Here is a 21,056-nt window from a genome sequence, read left to right as displayed (position 1 = left end):
GTGTGATGTTATTACTGATTGTTTCTGAGTGATGAATATTGTTATTAGGTTACTATAGATTTGCATGAAATCTGCATTAATAAAAGCTGAGTGACTCTGCATCAATAAAATCCAAGTGAATATCATAGTCATCTGTGTTGGCTCCCTGTTATTTCTTGGTGCTAGTGTCACCTGTGGACTGGTGGTTGTACAGGTGGCTCAGCGCTTTTGGTTCTTAAAACCTGGGTCAGACATCCGAGCAGGGACCAAGGGCTGACTTACAGAAAATACTATATCACGAACATGCACTAGCAACAGGGTGGAATTGGTCAACTGTGTTGAGTGCTGGAGAGAAGTTGAGTAAAAGGGCAGTAGAACACTACCTTGGCAAAATGCACATTAGTGGTATCTTTAAAAGAAATGGTTTCAGTGGAGTGATTATCTCATTTACTTCTCAAAATAGTACTTCAGTTTCTGTATTATTATCTCCATTATATACATGAGGAAAAGGAAAGCTAAGAACGGTTAAGTAAATCGGTGAGATCACCAAGTTGGTAAGTGATGGTGTCGGGATCTTAACCCAAGAGTCTAATTTCAAATACCAAGCCTGTTCAACTGACCAAGCAACAAAAGTCATTAGTCATAAAATTCTCTGTGTGAAATAAAAATTAAATATTAACAATTAAATTAATATTTAAGAGATTGAATCTTTAAAAGATTTTAAAATTTTTAAAATACCCCCCTCAGTCAACTCCAAAGTCCAACATTCCATGAAGACACAGAGGAAGAACTCTTTAAACAAAGAGACGCTTCTCCCATATCATTGGATATCACTGGTGAGCGCTCCCACTCAACCACATCTGTCATCTACACTTCAGAAAGCGGGTCTGTCAGGCAGAAGAACAGCATAAACATCTGGGAGGCTGCAGTGGTGATTAGCTCAGTGGCTTTTAAAGCTCAGTGTGCAGAAGATCATGGAGATGGGAGTGGGAGATGCAGATTCCTGGGCTCCACTCACAGATACTCCGATTCAGTAGCTCAGCTTGGCGCCTAGGAATTTGTTTCTTTCACTGCAGATGGTTGTTAAACCACCACCAAAAACGGTGAGAGCAGTATCAAAAAGGAAACGGGGTACAGCGAGGGAAGGCCAGAGGAGCCAAAGTCAACCTCTGGCGACTTCCCGGCTGTGCCAAGGGCTGGCCCCGGTGGAGAAGCATAATGAGTGCGGGTAAAGGGATTTCATGTCTTTGGGTGGGACATAGCTGAGCATGCCAAGTATCAATATTGTGTTTCATCTGAGAGTCTCTGTTCGCTTTCTCCTGCCACACCTTTCCAACTGTGATGACAGAACAATAACAAGCCTGTGTTATTTGGTTCCATCAAAGCCATTTTTACATATCTCCCAAAAATCACATTCATTGTTAATCAGATTTAAATTTATTAGCATGATGTGGCCGGACAAAGCAAGGGTAGCCAAAGCAAGGCTCTTTGGTCTTTCTCCATGATTGCCCTTTTTTGTTGTTTGTTTGTTTTTGTTTAACCTCAAAAATATGCTATCTTGTGGCTATCAAAGGGGAAAAGAAAAAGAAAATAGCAAATGTGGAGAAACTGGAACCCTTACGCTCTGTTAGTGAAAATGTAAAATGATTCAGCCACTGTGGAAAACATTATGGTCATTCCTCAGAGATTTAAAAATAGAATTACCATATGACCCAGCAATCCCACCTCTGGGTGTGCACCCAGAAGAATCGAAAGCAGGAACTCGCACAGATTCTCGTGCACCCTGGTCACGGCAGCATTACTCACGATGGCTGGAAGGCGGGAGCCGCCCGTGCCCACCTATGGGTGAACGGACATTATGCTGGGTGAAATAAGCCAGTCCCAGAATAACAGACATGATTTGCATGACTCCCTTGTATGGGGTGCCCGGGTTAGTCAAATTTATGAAGACAGAAAGGAGAGTGGTGGTCTCCAGGAACCGGGAGGTGGGCAGAATGGGGAGTTAATATTTAATGGGTACAGTTTCAGTTTTGCAAGATGAAGCGTTCTGGAGATGGATGGTGGTGGTGGTGGCGTAGCACTGAATGCACCTAAAACTCCTGAATGGCACATATAAAATGGTTTGGATGGTAAATTTCATGTGCATTTTACCATAAATTAAAAAAAAAAACTAAGTAAAAAAAAAGTACAATGACTAAATAACAATCAACATCAATCAAACCAGAAAAAAAAAACCCTATTTTATATGGCAAATTTCTACCAAACATCAATAGCTAAAAGTGCCTCACATTTTGATCTAATGCTCAACATTAAATGCCATAAGAGTTACAAGTGGAATTTGGAAATATTTTCAGTACTATGACTCTATTTTATAAGTAAGCAAGGTCAATCAAAGAAGAAATCATTTAAGCTTATCTCCAAACCTGGGGCAGTCCATTTATCAAAAGAAATGATGAAGCAAGGTGGAAGGGGAACTAGACAGAGCACTCAGTCCTGATTGTGCCTCTGGCGGCTGGCCTTCTGGACCACTTGCCCCCCTGAGCCTTCGTCTTGGGTAAAATGGCAGGTTAATCAGATGCATGCCAATGCTGTCCCACAAACTAACCTTGCTAAGTCGGCATGATGGCCTCCTTCCTTAAAGAAGAGTTCAACAAAACACAGCAAAATAGAAATGCAGCCAATTCTTATCTCTTCTAAGAGAGGGAAGTATTTCTGCAAATCATCTGAAAGCTATGTTTATCTGCCTTACAGTTTAATGAGGGTGTAATAAACTATAACCGGCAGATCCAACACAAAAAGATCTGAGAACCTGCTCGACCTTTCCATCACTTAAAACATTAAGCTGAACTAAGAGCTGCCATCTTGGTTTGCTTTTTATAGCTCATACCTAATCAAAAGGGAGGGAGTGTGTAGTCAAGCTGGGGCAGAGAAATAAGTGAGTATTTTGCTCTAGAAGTCCTTTCTGGTTAGCCAAATTGAGCATCAAGAGCTTCGAACCTCTTTCTAATTTTCTGCTGGATTACAGATGGAGCTAATAGATAATCTACCAATAAACAGACAAGTACAGTATTTACAGAGCAGCTGCAAAGAGACCCGCGCTGAATTAAGCACCTAGGGAATCCCAAAGAATATGACACAGGGGCCCCCAGCTTCAAGGAATTTAAAATCTATTTGCTGAGGGCAAACACTAATACACCTGAGACATACAAAGAAAAAATGTTAATAAGTATGCCTCAATGCTAACATTTCCAGTTAGAGGAAAGGAAATATGCTCCATAAGAAGGATCAGCCTTTGCAATCTATGTGCTGAGCTGGGACAAAAGTTGTGAATAAACCCTTCAAACTGGGCACACTGTCTGGCCAGCTCTAACCTCTATGATCACACTGCTTGGAAACTAGATGAAGCTACCCAGCCTTTGCTAGGAGGACAGTATGATGATAGTCAAGATTGAATTTCAGAGGCAGCTCAGAGAACATTTTAAAAATCTGATTTCCAAGTTCCTAAGGGGAGTCAACTTTTCAAGAAGCGTCCTTTACCGTGTTTTTGAAATCTTTTGTAACCTCTAAGGAAATATTTTCACATTGGACTGAACAAAGAACAGAGACTCTTAATGGCACGTTTTTCATCGTGCCTGAAAATTAGTTAGGAAAATGGACAAATCCTATGGGTTTTGTCTTCTTAGAGATTTTTTTCATAAACAAAAGGCAAGTTCCTTATAATGGAAAACTAGTTCCAAGATACACAACTTAAGAGAAATATGGGAAAGGAATTATTTTTCTCCAAAATACTTTCCTTTCTTCTCCTTGTTCTACATGGTTATTGAAGTGGCTTTTTTTCCCCCTTGATAGAACAATAGACTCTTATTTACACAAAATAAATGGTGTAAGCAATCAAAAAATACTTCCCTAATGGAAGACAGATAAAAGAGAGAGAGAGAGAGAGAACCCAATCCCTAACAAAAACAAAGACTATCCTCAGCACTGTAGTTCGTATTCAAATGGAAAAAAAATAAAATGAGCTTTTAACATAATGATTTTACTGTTTAGAGAGTACCATCCCCATTTTCACATTTCAAAACATGTGCCAAACATCTCAGAGGTATTGGAGAACGCATGAGGAAGATCAGAGAAGGACTTCTTGGCAGACCAGCCTAATTCTGCCACAGGCACAGATGATTATGAAATTAAAAAGCTGTTCCTCCAGCGGGAAGGTGTGTCTGTTTGGCCCTTGAATACCAAGATTTCTATTTGAGTTTTGTTTTCAACTAGATGATTGGAACATTCAATTGCAGATCTAGCAGCTGTGGGTAAAATTGTGAAGGTACAGGTCCCTTTAGTGAGTTCCTGCTGTGCACCAGGTGCTTTACACAGCGTAGGGTTCAGTCTTCACAGCAGTCCTCCAGGGGCAGATACTATCGATACAACCTTATAGACACAGAAAACTGAAGACTAAACGCCTAAATAATTACCTGTATTTTACTGTCTATACTGCACACTTTTTTGCCCAAATTTTTGACAGAAAAATAAGGATGCACATTATACATGGGTATAATGATTACATGCCATGAGTATAATAATCTCATGTATAATGTGCACAAAAATTATACATGCATGTAATGGTATTATAAAACATAATACATGTATTATACATGCATTATGCATGGCAAACATAGTAACCCATACAACTCATTAATGGATCCAAGACTTGATTTCAGTTTTTTTTTTGGTTCAAAAGCCTTTATTTAACCTCCCTTTCTTCACTACTACCACCTCTCCAGTAAAAGGGTTCAGACAAGGAACCCCAAAATATTCTGCTTTGGTATCTTGATTATTTTGAGCTGAAGGCACTTGAGAAACAAATAGCAGATGAAGGGCGCTCTGACCTCCCCCTTTCTACCTAAAAGTAGGTGAGTAGATTTCCCAAGAGAAAGGTGCCCTTATTTTGCCAGGAAGAATGTTCTTATCACTGGAGACTGGGAGTCGAAGCAAAAATGGGCTTGTACAAACAAACTTACTAAAATAAACCTGATCTCCCATCAATTTCCCCTATACGATTCTTTGTCACTGTCCCACAATTTACTGCCTCTAGCCCAAGCCCCTTTGTCTTGTCACATCCCCACAATTTATCATTCTGTGTTTAAAAAGTTATGTAAGCTTTGGGACCTCATGGCTGCTTTGGGTCTTCATTTTCCTTTTGAAGACTCCCGTGTGCACGTAACAATATTATTTAAAATGTGTATGTTTCCCTCCTGTTAATCAGTCTTATGTTAGTGTAATCCTCAGACCCAGCCGCAGAACTTCTAGAAGGAAGAAAACCTTTTCTCTCCCCCTACACCATCTGCCCTGAGTTTTCATTCTTCTCTAGGGTCTTCCTGTCATGGAGGAAATAAAAACAATTCCCATAACTTGTTAATGATTTAATGTGTTATCTGTCCAAGAATCATACAGGAGAGAATAATATTTAAACTTGGGTCTCCAGTGGCAACATTTCAAAGCAGCTGGGAAAGAAGGATTCTTACAGCTGAGGTGAAATTTGGTCATACCTTTGAACCACCCCACACGAGGCCACTGTGTTGCATAGCATCGGGGTCAGGGACGCAGGGGTCTAAGAGAATGGTGGCCTGAGGAGTAGCCTAGGGCGCTGCAGACCCCACGTCATCATCAATTGTTACCAACCAAAGGAGCCTTATTGATCATTTCACTGTAATATCTGCTTGTTTTCAGAGGAGAAAATTGAACACTAAGAGGTTAAGTAACTGCTCTATTGATATCAGAGCTAGAGTTATAATTAACGCCTCAGGTAGGGGAGAGGGCAGCATTCCAGGAGGGAATGAGGGAACCAAGCAGAAGTGTCAAGTTTGCTAGACTTCCAACTGGGTCTCGCAGTTGATGTTTGAGAAAAGTGAGCACACCCACACCCTGCCTCCATTGGGCAACTCATTTGAAGACTCAGAAGGTTAAGGATTGACCCTATAAATCAAATTAAGTTTATCTCAAAGGCAGGGAACAGAATCACAATCCAGGTACAAGTGTTCCTTCTCAGAAAAAGGTCATGAATATTTCAACTCCTAACTTGCCAACTCTAAAATCAATCTTCCAAGAATCAGAGGTCCAATTAGTCCTCTAGATTAGGAAGTGCTTCTCACTTTTAGAAGGAAAGTGAACAGTTTCGGAAATTTTGCTCAGTCTCCTCACTGCAGATTTTGTTAGCAAGCTGGAGCTGTACTGTGGTTCTTTCAAACTGTAACTGCTTGGTTTCCAGGGAAGTGCCTCAAGACTTCTAGAAAATACTTGATTTACTTACTACCAGATGACCCACCTCAAGACAGAGAGAAGATAAAAGGGGGGCGAACGTGACTGAAAAGGAGCTGAGGACCGTTGCCCTACCTGCTTATTGTCAACTTCTTGGACTCCTCCACCGAAAATATGACCTGCCTTCAATGTTTACCTTCCAGGGGTCCACTCTTTCCAACAAAGTATGTTGAATGCTGAGGTGTGCAGAGGATTCTGAAACTCCCCAAATCTATAGAAAGCTCCCTGAGAGAAGTTGCAGCATTGGGGATGCTCCTCTTCTGCAGACCGTTCGGGATGGAAACAACAGTCACGATTGCTACAAATGCCTCATCTAAAACTGCTGTGCAAGCATGGACCACAGAGGCACCGGCATTTCATCAAAACAATGTTATTTTGTTCAAAAGAATGAAACGGATGCTGGTACGAGCACTAGTAAGTGCAAAGTTGAAGAGCTGAAGCTGAAGAAACTAGATTTGTTAGAACTTGGGTTTTGTTTTAAAAGCATTGTCATTCTCCTGGGAAGCCATTGGCTAAGACTCTCCCCTCTACAGCAGAGTGGTAGAAGGTGCCCATTACTAATTGGAATCTAGAACCACTTTTAATTCTCCTCGCTAGTGTTCTTCTATGACATGTCATCACCAACTTTCTTACTAAAAGAGACAAAGCAAGAATGAACAAGATTTTAGAAAAATATAAAGATATTTTATCTCTGAATCTTAAAAAGTGGCAGCAGATAGAAGCCTGCATGTTCTGTTTGCACATATCTCAATAATGGGTCACAATTCCCTGCGGTTCAGAGAAAGATTTTAAGAGTATGCTCAAATTGAGGAAGTTTTTAGAAAGCCTCCATTTTTGTCCTGGGCACCAGCTCTCCATGGAGTCACAGGAGGCAGAGTGGGTAGGAAGGGCGCCTGAGAAAGGTGTGCGCATGCTCAAACAGGAGGGGAACTACAAGACAAAAGAGATGTTCCACCCTTCCACTCAGCCCCACACCCCATTGGGTTGAGAAAAGGCAGATGCTTGATTACCACCACAGCCCGACTTTAGCCTAGTCTTTTTAGTCTACGCTTACAGGGCGCACAAAGAATGGACAGAATCTATGAAGTCAGAAATGTTTGCCTGGACTGAAAAAAAATTGGAGGTAAACCTCCTGAAGGCTTACCCAACGCACTTTCCCAGCACCAGAGATAACAGAGGTGTAGTTGCACCCTGGACACCTCCGCAAAACGAGAGTCCACCTTAGAACGCAGAGAGTGCCAATATCACCCGTGACACAGCTCCTGTCTAGAAGGAAGACAATCTTCCGGGGCCTGTGCAGTTCGGTGCTGAGTTATTGGAAGAGTTCAAATTCTTCACACGAGGCGCTCTGAGAATACCCGATGCCCAATTTGCAGAGGGATCTTTTGTTACTTTTTAAATTGATTTGAGAGAGAGAGAGAAACATAGATTTATTGTCCCACTTACTTATGCATTCGTTGGTTGATTCTTGTCTGTGCCCTGACCGGGAATCGAACCACAACCTTGGTTTATCGGGACAGTGCTCTAACCAACTGAGCTACCTGGCCAGGGTCTGAAGCCCAATTTGAATACAGTGCCCGCTTATTAGATGATTCCTTTCTATAATTTTTTAAATTGAACCTATCCACCTTTCAATTTTTTGTATAGGAAAGATTTCTCTGGTTAGTTTTTTTCAATCGACAGTCATTTATTGAGCCGCCATTATATTTCAAGCCCGTAGGAGGATACAGTCCCTGCTGCAGAAGGGAAGCTAAACTTGTGAACGAAGACACTAAGAAATATGTGAGAAGTGAAGATTGACTACTAAAGGTGAGGTGGGGACAGAATTGAGTAAATTTTTTAAGCCAGTTTTCTAAGTAGAATTCCTTTCCTAAAAGATTTGTTGTTTAGCTATTTGACACCAGTTTCTAATGGAATTCCTGACTAGGATACTAATTTCCTACAAATCCCCTCAGTTAAACTCCCATTTAATAAATCAGTACATCATTCAGTCATTCAGCAGTTACTTGAGCACCTACTATGTATATCTCTTGACTTCTAGATCACAAATATATGGTTTAATGAGCCTGAAGCTATTCAGAAATTTTCAATCCTTGAGCAGAAGTATCTGGATCTTTTGCTTGTTATTCTTTGCTCAGCTCTCTGGAAAGAATTCTACAAGAGTCTGGGTGAGACATCTAAAATAAAAATAAAAAACACCTTACCAATCCCAGGAAATTTTTACATCAGCATATCAAATTATATCCAAATAGCCAATATGAAAATTGCTATCCAGATTTCATAGCATAATCAAACAATAACAAGGAAAAAAGTTCTTTCAAAATACAATCGAGGTAAGATAACCAACAATGTTTATCTTCCCCTGAGCTATTGTGATGATTAATAAGATAATGTTCACAAAAGACTTTGAAGGAGTAATGTAATGTACTTTGAAGCATTACTGTTTTTTTTATTAATGAGTTTTGATTCTCACAGCTGCCAATTGCACTGCAGTCACAGTAAACCCTTGGTCATCCCCACAAAAGAAGAGAAATATGATACAAGAAAGTAGAGAGTATACGGTGGTGGATAATACTTGCTCCGGGATAAAGCCAAATTCTGCTAAAGACGGAAGCTATAGGTAAAGCAACTAGAAAACAATCGGGAGGGACAGGTAGTGTTAGGATAGGAGCAAAGTTGGTATGGAAGGAAACACACTCCAAATGCACTTAGAAAACACTTACAGAGACAACCCAGAGCTGCCCACGCCAACCCAAAGTTCATTGCATTGCATCCATTCATTCACTCATATTTTTATGTAAAATATTAAGCATCTCTGTGTGCCAGGCAAAGTGCTAAGTGCTGAGGATATAAAAACAAATAAAACAGCATCTGTTTCCAGAGGTTTACTCTTTCCTGGGGAGCAGAGAGGAAAAGCATGTAAAAAAATACTCAAGACCTGACTGGTGTGGCTCGGTAAATTGGGCATTGTGCCACAAATAATAGGTCACCAATTTGATTCCTGGTCAGGGCACATGCCTGGGTTGCTCGTTTGGTCCCCGGTCGGGGCACAGACAAGAGGCAACCCATTGATGCTTCTCTCTCACACTGATATTTCTCTCCCTCTCTTTCTCCCTCCCTTCTCCCTCTCTAAAAATTAATCAATAAAATCTTTTTTAAAATACTTGATATTGAAGAATTGCAGAGTAAGTAAATGAAAGAAATAGGTACAGAGGGGACAAGGAAAGAAGGGCTCTGTTTTCAGGGAAGGAAGTACTTAGAGGAACTCAAAAAAGAGGGTGTCTTGGTCTCTTCCAGCTTACAGGGAAGTCTAGCAGAAGATAAAGCTTGCGTCTGATAAAGACATGCACCCCGCCCTGGCCAGGTGGCTCAGTTGGTTGGAGGATCATCCTGTACACCAAAAGGTTGCAGGTTTGATTCCCAGTCAGGCACATACCTGGGCTGCAGGTTCAGTACCCAGTTGGGGCCCATGTGGGAGGCAACTGATCAGTGTTTCTCTTTCTCTCCCTCTCCCTCCCTCTCTCTCTCTCTCTCTCTCTCTCTCTCTCTCTCTCTCTCTCTCTCTCTCTCACACACACACACACACACACACACACACACACACACACACACACAATCAATGTAACATACCTTGACAACAGCTCCATTCAAGACACTTCAGGGGTGTATCCTGTTGATAGTGATGACTCTGTTTCTGCCTCAGGCCAGGAGCTGATGAGGACATGCAGAATCCTGAGCTGACAATATCTCAACCACTTCTAACGATACCGTTCACTAGTGCTGCTCCAAAAGTGGAAGCCACAATGCTGAAGATGCAGAACAAAATACCTGCTCAGATGAAGTCACCTAAAGAAACTAATGAAAGAGAATGTTTACCTCTCTGACTCAGAAAGAAAAATGGACCCAGCCCTGGCCAGGTGGCTCAGTTGATTGGAGCATCATCTCATACACCAAAAGTTTGCAGGTTTGATCCCGAGTCAGGGCACATACCCAAGTAGCAGGTTCGATCACTGGTTGGGGTGCGTAAGGGAGGTAACCAACTGATGTTTCTTTCTCACATCGATGTTTCTCTCTCTCTCTTCCTCTCTCTCTAAAAAATTCAATAAAACACATCCTCAGGTGAATATTTTTTTAAGAGAGAAATAAAAATGGACCTGGCTCAAGAGGATACAAATGTGTATACTGAGAAACACCCAGACAATCTTTTTAAAAGAACAGAAGTCCTGGCAGCTGTCATTTCTGATGAAGTGATCAGCTTTCTCCTTGCAATTTTCCTTATCCTGCTGGTGCTGTATCCTGTGCATGAGAAAGAAGAATGAAGGAAGTTATGACCTTGGAGAATGCAAACCATCCAGTGCTGCTTATCAGAAGGCACCTACTAAGAAGTTTTATGTGAGAAACTCCCACTTAGTGTGTCTATTAAAGAGATCACTGAACTTTTAAAAATATTTCACAAAGGAAAAAATAAAAAGAAAAACGGTGTCTTAAAAGAAAGACAGGATGGGAAAAAAGCATTTCAGGCAGAGGGGACATTGGTCACATAAACTCCCTAGAGGTTCGCCAGCGACCACTCCAGACACCATGACTGTGTGCTCAAGGGAAGGTTTCTAAGAAGCCCAAAGTGAAAGGTACAGCTGAGTCAGAAGATAAGGCCCAGCCCTAGAAATTAAGATTTATCCTAAAGGTACTGAGAACCCTGCAACGCTTTGAAGCAGGTAATAGGATCATATATGTGGTTTAGGAAGATTTCTCTAACATTGGCATCAAATTTGGATTGGAAATAAGGAGGGGCCTATTGGAATTGTCCTTGTGAACAATTTCAAGGAATCAAAAGGAAGGATCAAATTTCTATGCAAAAGAGGTAATATCAGACTTGGATATCAATAACAGTAGAAGAGAGGGGAAGGAAGTACAGTCATGCTCCAATTAACAACAGGGATACGCTCTGAGAAATAGGTTGTCAGGCGACTGTTGTGTGAACATCATAGAGTGCCCTTACACAAACCTGGATGGCAAAGCCTACTGCACACCTAGGCTCTATGGTACAGCCTGTTGCTCCCAGACTACAAGCCTGTGCATCATGTTACTGTACAAAACAACACGAGATTAAATTAAGCACAAGAGAAAATGATGCCATCAAGAGATGCGTTAAATACTGGATGTGTGGGGCTGCTTCTGGGGTCACACAGCACACTGTTATATGGCAAACTTTCATTTTAATTAGAAAGGGTACACTCTAAAATAGTGATAAACTATATAGTATAGTAAATCCATAAACCAATAACATAATCATTTATTATCATTATCAAATATTATGATTGTGCATAATTGTATATGCTATATATATTTATTTATACCAAAATTCAGTATTTTAACTTAGCCTACATGCATTTTGGTGTAAGGAGAATTAGGACCTTTCAAATAAAACTCAATTTTTTTTCACTCTCTGATACCACTCTGCAGTTCACTGTGATGTACTTTTCACACAAAAGGGTATGTGCTTTTATACAACTGGCAGTGTGGTTTGTTGAGGCCAGCATCACCGCAAACACGTGAGCAATGCATTGGGCCACGGGGCAGTAGAAAGTTTTCAGCTCCACTCTCATCATGGGACCACTGCCGTACATGCGGTCTATCGTGGGCTGAAATGTGGTTATGCAGTGCGTGTCTGCATCGTGAAAGTCATTCCCACGTTCACAACTTGGGTGGCAGAGTCAGGAGCCAAGAGAGGGAAAGGAGAGAAGGGAAAATCCAGGGAGTTAGAAGTTTCCGTTTTCCTTCTCCTGTAGTTGTTACCTGGGTGCCTAGCCTCCCCCACTCACCAGTTCCCAAAGTACCTGTGCACTTCAAATTACACCACACAGACATGGGGGCTCCAGAAAAAATCCTCTCCCCTCATTCTCTCTTGGGTTTACTGCTCTCTAATGCTGCCCTGAAATATGCATTCAAAGGGGTAAAGTTATTTTAGGGGCAAACTTCAAATGATGTTTCTGTCACTCCCCTTCCAGATTCCTTAATGGCCCCTAAATACATACTAAGGTTCAAATTAAGTTCAGAAAACTTTAAAGCACTTTTGAATGGTGAACTTTAGCATTAAGGGGGTCTTTATTTCTTATTTTGTTTCTTGTGTTAAATATTAACTTGTATATTATAAGAATTAGGATATTTAACAAGTAGCATTTACCCTTACCAATTAAAAACATGTTTACAGTAACAAATATCTCAAACATGCTCACATGACAAATATATATTCCATGGCACAAGCTTTAGAACATGAAGAAATACCCCAATATAATTAGTGTGCCATAATCCCAGGGGTATTCTACCTTTAAACAAATCAAACATCAAAAACTTTTTTTAAAATCTTCAACCAAACATTTGGTTTAAGATTATATAAGAACCCATTTTTTCATTTAAAAAATTAACATTTATTGGAGATCTCAAAATATGATTTGTAAAATTTGATTCAGTATTCTCTGAAGTAAAAAAGATATGAGGAAGAGATCATAGTAAAGTTTATACTGCCAACTTCTATTGTGTTAAAATAATTTTAAATCTTTAGGAAAAATTTTAAAGCTGTGTAAGAAGCAGAAGGCAAGTTGCAAAATACTGAAAGAGCTTAGCCAGGAAACTTCAAATAAAATAGCACAGGTACTCTGTGAATACCCTAAATCCTCCATAAATGTTAGCTTCTCACCTTCCTCTGCCTACTCATCCAACTAGGCAAATATATATATATTACTAGTTAGGTCAGATAAGAGAATGGATAAGGACCAAATCTTGTTGCCATGGTAGCCAAGAGTCAGAATAAGACCACCATGGCCAGATAGAATGATTAGAGCTTCTCCTTAATTTTTCCTCATGTGCAGTTTTGCAAGAAGAGAAAAGGACACAAGGGTTTTGAGCCTGTGAAAATAAATTTGTCCTCCTTGCAAAAGGAAATACAGAAAAAGAAACAGAAACAGATTCAGAAGAGCCAGAGCTATATCTTCTCTCAGATAACATTAAGAGAGATTAACAATTAATGCCTTCTCTCTAATAAGTTCCGTGCACCTAATAAAAAATGCTTAACAACCAAAGCAAAACCCCTATGCGTTCTCTAGGCAAGAAGAGCCTGACAAGTTTCTGCTTTAGGGAAAAAAATCAAGGCAATTAAAGAATGTTTTCTATTTAGCCCAGGCAAAGAAGATGACATTAAGTTGTCGTTGAAAATAGTATAGTGAGGAAGATATCAATCCATATCAAAGATGATATTATTAGATCCTGGTTTAATGAACAGTCTCACGTCATTAGGGGTATACATATAAAACCATTGTTCTCTGGTTCTCTTGGCTGCTGTATTAGTTTCCTAGGGCTGCCATCACAAAGTGGGCGGCTTAAAACAACAGAAATTTGTTCTCTCACTGTTCTAGACATACAACATCAAAGTATAGACTGGCCTGTGCTCCCTCTGGAGAGAAAACTTCTTTGCCTCTTACTGGCTTGTGAAGGTAGTTCTCAATCCTTGGCTTCCCTTTGTTCCCAGCTGAATTATTCCAACCCCTTGCCACTGTACTCGCAAGGCATTCTCTCTATGCACAATAACTCTGGGTCCAACTTTCCTTTTTCTTATTAGGACCCTAATCATATTGGATTGGAGCCCACCTTAATTCAATATGATTTGATTTTTACATGATTATATCTGCAAAGACCTTATTTCCAGAGGTCACATTCACAGGTCCTGGGGGTTAGGACTTGAACATATCTTTTGGGGGAGACACAATTCAACCCATTACTGCTTCTATCACTGTGATTTGTCAATTCCTCCTCTCCTGCTGAGTAGCAGTTCCCTTACAATCGCTCAGTCTGACTCCCTAGTTTTTCAGGCACACACATTAGTCAATACAGTTTCATCTGAGTTTGTAAGATTCAGTCCACTTCATGTAATCCCATGTAATCCAGAGCTTACTTCCCCACCCAGTCAGAGTCTCTTCTCTGACTTCTGTAATCTAAAGGTGAAGAGTATACTCAGCTTTCTCTCATGCCCTCTCTTTTCCCCAGACCTTAGCTCTGGTGTTGGGTTAAAATGCAGGGAGAGGAAAATGTCCATTTCCTACTCATATGACTACACATGATGAGACAAGGGGGACTTGAATGATCAAGCCTACGAGTGGGCTTTTTCACAAGAGCCCCTCATAGGTTCAAGGTGGATATGAGGTGGGCATTCCCCTAGGCAGTGACGGTCTCTTTTGAGATTCAGTCACAGGGATAACCCTTGGCTGCCAGGAAAGCTCACATTCCTCTACAGGCCCCTCTCCTTGCTCAGTGCTGTTGTGGTCCTCAGCAAATCTGGGCTCCCGTTCTCATCAGTCTTCCACAGAACCCACCCTTGGAGGCAGCAAGCAAAGGGAAGACATATTCTACACACAACTTGCAAATAAGAAACTTGAAGCGGATAACATTTGTCAAACAAAGTGACCTGTCTACATGTATGATGCTTGTCTCCTACGAACAGAATCCAAATTCCACGTGATATAGCACTATGGTCAACTAACAAACCTGTCTTCTCGGCCTCTCTGACAGTTTGGGTGGCTATTTGACTCAGTTTTGGCCAGTGAGAAATAAGAAGACATGGAGATTCGGAGATAGCTTTTGACATCCTAATAAAAGGAAGCACTTTTGGCTGGTGTACTCTTTCCCATCTTCTTGCCTCAGAAGCAGTCATGGTGTCTGCAGAGCAGCAGCTGTCTAGGTACCATGCAGTGCAGCCATGAAGGGCCCTGACCTAGTGGCTCAGTTGCTTGGACCATCATCCTATATACCAAAAGGTTGGGGGTTGGATCCCTGGTCAGGACACATACTTAGGTTGCAGGTTCCATCCTTGGTCAAGCACATACGGAAGGCAGCCCCTTGATGATGTCTCTCTCTCTCTCTCTCTCCTTCTGTGTCTATAAAGTCAATAAACATATTCTTGGATGAGGATTAAAGAAATGCAGGCATGAAGGATCACATAGCGCAGCCCTAATATCATCCATGCATTGAATTAAAGCTAGGAGCAGCCTCCAGAGGCTTTATCATGTGAGAAAATTAAAGTCCTACTTGGCCTTGGCTGGTGTAGCTCAGTAGAGTGAGTATGGCCCTGGGAACCAAAGGGTCACCAGTTTGATTCCCAGTCAGGGCACATGCCTGGGTTGCCCACCAGGTCCCCAGTGGAGGGTATGTGAGAGGCAACCACACATTGATGTTTCTTTCTTTTTCTTTCCCTCTTCCTTCCCCTCTCTCTAAAAATAAATAAAATCTTTAATAAAAATTTAAAAATAAAGGCCTATTTGTTTAATCCACTGTTGGCTGGGTTCCCTATTACCTGAAGTTGAAGCACCCCTGGTCGGATTCTGCCAGGGCTGGTTTAGCAGATAGATGCTCTTTGCCCCACTGGGGTGACTCCGCCAGATCAGGAAGAACACACACAACCAGAACAGATTCTCCCTCCCCCTTCCTGCAAGTTGAAAGCTGTCGCATAGTGCAAATCGAGCACCCTCTTTGTCCCTGAATTTAATTGTTATGTCCATATCCCTTATCCCCACTCTCCAAATCTACCGTCAATGACCTGTTACCACATTTTCTTAAGGAATTTTATGACTGTTTTGGGTGGTTGTAGCTGTTTCATGATAATAATAATCCAGGTCCCCTCACATCTTTATTACAGTGCAGGGTCCTGAGGAGCGCTTCCTAGGCCTGTCTGAACAGGAAATGAAATTGTATAGACAGTATGTTCACATGCACATAAAAGCTCAAATTAAATGAGTGAACAAGCGAAAAACCAGGGAAATCTACCAGATAGTGAAAGCTCTCTTTGAACAGTGAAGATTTTTCTTTTTAATTTTTCTTGAGATGTCTATATTATTCATGTTTTTTATAATGAACAAAAATTTTAAAAATCTTTTTAAGCTAAGACAAGAATAATAACAATGAATAATTAAAATAGTGGGAATTTTCCTCACGCCTCAACTACAAAAGTATACAGAATGTGTACCTTGGTGCTACAAGGCTGGGAGAGACTGTGAACCACATGGTAATGATTTACCACCCAACGAAAAGGGGGAGCGGGTCCCAAAGGCTCCTACAAAACTCCCTCCTCTGCCCAGCAAGGCCAAGGGTTTGGCAACTGCTCTGACAACGTCTCATCACCTAATTCTCAGCCACCTTAGGTTCTTCTGGAGTGAAATCTTCTTACCTTCATCTTCCTTGATAATATCTTCTCAGGAGAAATCTTTATTTCAAAACTTTCCGATTTGAAACCAGGAACCTGGAGACTTCTGAGTCCCCCAAACTGAAGAAATGGAAGTGGCGTTGCCATCTGAATATCGCCTGAATATTCACCACTGTCTTCTGGTGAAGGGGGACTTCTCTGAAAAGCTGTTTTCTAGTTTCATTTTATAAAAACGCTGTAGTGTTTCCCTAAATATTTTAGTTCAGTTTAATTTTGAAATATGTATTTATGATTATGAAGAAAACACATGAAATGGTGCAAGAAGAATTTGAAGGGTCAGTTTGTCTTCCACCTCAGATCCCCCAACCCGTCTCCCTGAAGTAAACCGTATCACTAGTTTGTTGAGAAATTTTTATACAAATGGGTGTGCACAGGTATTTACCTTTCTCATCTCTCACACTCAAAAAGAGGGTTTTATGCACAACTGGTCTCTACCTTGCTCTGCTGGCTAAACGGAATAACTTGGAAACCTTGCCTTCTAATAGATTCACGCAGCTATATTCATTCTTTTAATCAACTACATACTAATCTAAAGCATTTCACACTGTGATTTATTTAAATAATCTCATAGTTTTGGGCAGTTACAGAGTTTATCATTTTTGTGAGTACATACAGTGCTATAATTAAAACCATTTTAAATGTGTATATATATTTGGGGAAAGTCCCAAAACATGTAGTTGGGGGATCAAAAGATATATGTGTGTTTTATTAAAACTGCCAATTTCTCTCCAAAATGTCTACCAGTGTATGTTCTTATAAACAACGCATGTCAGTGCTGATCTCCCACATCCTTGCCAAGCTGAGAAGAACTGAGGTTTCGTTTTTAAATTACATTCTTTAGATGTTTTTTAAATTAGTATCAAAATCAATACAGAGTACAGAGTGCTAAGTGCCAGATTTCAACACATTAAATAGCTCCAGCATGCTCATGCATCCCGCACGAACTTACCACGCAGCTTTCCCTGGCATTTCTGTGCACGTGTTCATATCTGACTGGTACATGCATCACTAATTTTACGGTTCATGTTTATCATTCACTCTTTCAGGGGCCCACTCAGGTACAAGCACGGATCCACAGCTCTCGTGTTCCTGGGTCAGCCGTGCCAGACAGATGTCACGGGCATCACCCATCAGACCCTGTGCTCACCTCAGCATCATACTTAGTCTGCGTCATGCCACGTAAAAAACATGGAATAGAAAGTTTTAGCTCCAGTGGTACGTTTGAATGGTTTTAACTTATCTGCCTTGGATTTATGTTAGGTGTATGCACTGCTTCTATTACCGGCTTTGTGAACTGGAGCTGCACATGGGCTTCCACTTTAAAAAAAATAGCTTTCTTAGAGTTTGAGGAGATAAAAATATGAGAACAACCATATCCATCAATACCGAACTAATTAAATTAATTTGATTTACTGACTAAATCTATTATTATGTGACATTAAAAATGAGATCGATATAAATATGAGGTAATAAATACATCTTTCATATTTATTGTTTAGTGAAAGAAGTAAAGTACAGAACAATTGTATTGTATTCTCCCATAGAGAGACTTCTTACTATCTACACTTTTGCGTAATTATTTTTCCCATTTCGCTGTAATTTTAAATATATATTTTTATGAAGAGTAGGTGAGGAAATAGGTTTCAGAGAAGGAAGAAGCTATACAGAAAGCCTATGAATTTATAAGACAGATGGGGTCATACTCAGATGCTCACGCCAAGCATTATTTATTACTTAAGAAAGGATTAGATACTGGAAACACCTATAACATGCAGAGGAAGAACTGACAGCATAAGAAGAAACAGATATTATTTAAATTAACTTAAATTTAAAAGCTAGAAGAACTATAAAAATATGCCAGTTAAAATTGTTATTGTGATATAAAAAGCACGTAACATAAACTTTCCCACTTAACAGTTTTTAATTACAATACACACTTGTTCCCTGTATGCATGTTGTTGTACAAAAGAACTTTTCCACCTCGTGTGACTGAAACTCTATACCCACCGAACGGCTCTCCGTTTCCCTTCCCCCAGCCCCTGACTACTACTGCTTTATTTCTGTTGAGTGTTACTCATTTAGATAACGTATGTACGTGGAAACATGCAGTGGTCGTCTTTGGATGATGGCTTGTTTTCCTTAGCACATCCTCCAGAGCCATCCATCATGTAGCAAATGCCAGGATCTCCTTGTCACATTCTTTATCCATTTACCCTTGATGGACATTTAAGTTGCTTCCACATCTTAGCTATTGAGACGAACACTGCAGTGAACATGAGTGTGCGAAGGTCTCTTCACGATCCTGTTTTCATCCTTTTAGATATATACCCAGAGCAGGAATGCTAGATAATATGATCATTCTATTTTTTATTTTTTGAGTAACCTCCATATTGGTTTTCACAGCAACTGCACCATTTTACAATTCTACTTACAGTGTATGAGAGACCCAATTTCTCCACATTCTTGTCAACACTGCTATTTTCTGGGGATTTTGTTGGTGTTTTGTTTTGGTTTGGTTTTTTGACAGTGGCCATCCCAACCTGTGTGAGGTGGTATCTCATTGTGGTTCTGACTTGAATTTCCCTGATGATTAGTGATGCTAAATGTCTTTTCTGCTTTGGTCACTCGTATATCTTCTCTGAAGAAAAGTCTATTCAAGTCCTTTGCCCATATTTTTTCTTGTAAAGATTTTATTTATTTATTTTTAGAGAGGGGGGAAGGGACAGAGAAAGAGAGGAAGAGAAACATCAATGTGTGGTTGCCTCTCACATAACCCCCACCAGGGACCTGGCAGCAACCCAGGTGTGTGCCCCAGCTGGGAATCAAACAGGTGACACTTTGGCTCACCGGCCCACGCTCAATCCACTGAGCTACACCAGCTGGGGCCCATTTTTAAATTGGCTTATTTGTTTTTCTCATTGAGTTATAGTACTTCTTCATATTACTTGTATTCTGGATATTAACCTCTTATCTGATATGTGGTATGCAAATATTTTCTCCCATTTCATAGATGACTTTCATTTTCCTGATCATTTCCTTTGCTGAGCAGAAGTTTTTAAGTCTGATGCCATCCCTTTTGTTGGTTTTTATTTTCTGCTTGTGCATTTGGTGTCATATTCAAAGACTACATTGCCCATTCCAATGTCATGAAGCTTTCCCCCTATGTTTTCTTCTAGGAGTTTTATAGTTATGTTTTTAGGTCTTTAATTCATTTTCAGTTACTTTTTGTATGTGGTGTAAGGGCCCATCTTTACTTTTTTGCATGTGAATACTAGTTTTCTAATACTACTTGTTGATGAGACTATCCTTTCACCATCATGTAGTGTTGGTGCACTTATGGAAGAGCATTTGGCCATCCACACTAGGCCTTATTTCTGGGTATTTTATTCTGTTCCATCGGTCTATATGACTTATCTTCATGCAAGTACCATACCATTTTGTTTACTGTAGCTTTATAATATGTGTTGAAATTGGGAAACTTGCAGCCTCCAAGTTTTTTCCTTCTCTTTCAAGATTATTTTGACTATTTCCAATTCTTTGAGATTTTTCATTTTAGATTTTTTTAAAAATCTTCTCACTCTGTATATTACTTTGAGTAATATGGACGTTTTAACATTATTAATTTTTCCGGTCCATAAACAGAGGAGGTGTATGTGTGTGTATCTGTATCTTTAATTTCTTTAAGACATGTTTCCTAATTTTCAGTCTACAAGTCTTCGCCTCCTTGGTTTAGTTTATTCCTAAGTATTCTATTTTTTTAAAGATTTTATTTATTTTTAGAGAGAGGGAAAGAAACATCAATGTGTGGTTGCCTCTCATGCACCCCCAGCTGGGGATCTGGCCTGCAACCCAGGCATGTGCCCTCACTGGGAATTGAACCGGCAACTGTTTAGTTCGCAAGCCAGTGCTCAATCCACTGGGCTACACCAGCCAGGGCAGTATTCTATTATTTTTGAAGCTATCACAAATGAGACTCTTTTCTTAATTTCCTTTTTTGAATTGTTTATTGTGCAAAAAGAGAAAAAAACGCAACTGATTTTTGTGTGTTAACTTCAGATCCTGCAATTTTGCTGAATTCACTTATTAGTTCTAACATTTCTTTGTGGAATGTTTTGGGTTTTCTACATATAATACAATGTCATCTGTGAATAGAGATAATTTTACTTCTTTCTTTCCAGTTTGGATGCCTTTTATTTCTTTTTCTTGTCTAACTGGTCTGGCTATTACTGTCATAACTCTGCTGAATAGAAGTGGCAAGAGTAGATATCCTTGTTTTATTCCTGATCTTAGAGAAAACTCTTTCCTTTTTTCACAATTGAGTGTAATGGTAGCATCATGGGTGGCCTTTATTATGTTGAAGTAATTTTCTCCTGAACCTTGAAAAAATTAACCATTATTGTTAGAGACAAAAATGCATTTTCTTGCCTTCCTGAAGAGACCATTGAACATAATTTACTCTTTTTGATAACTCAAGGTCATCATTTAAACTTTATTTACTACCATTATATAATAACAT

At 40.0% G+C, this 21,056-nt stretch overlaps 1 pseudogene; it reads left to right on the top strand.

Annotated features, from left to right (window-relative positions):
* The first annotated feature begins 1,055 nt into the window (after positions 1-1,055).
* Positions 1,056-17,775, top strand: LOC112310290 (syndecan-2-like; annotated as a pseudogene).
* The last annotated feature ends 3,281 nt before the right edge of the window (positions 17,776-21,056 follow it).

Source organism: Desmodus rotundus, chromosome 13, assembly GCF_022682495.2.
Source record: "Desmodus rotundus isolate HL8 chromosome 13, HLdesRot8A.1, whole genome shotgun sequence".
NCBI classification, from domain to species: Eukaryota; Metazoa; Chordata; class Mammalia; order Chiroptera; family Phyllostomidae; genus Desmodus; species Desmodus rotundus.
Note: the sequence above shows the minus strand (reverse complement) of the source record. Positions and strands in the feature narration are given on the sequence as shown.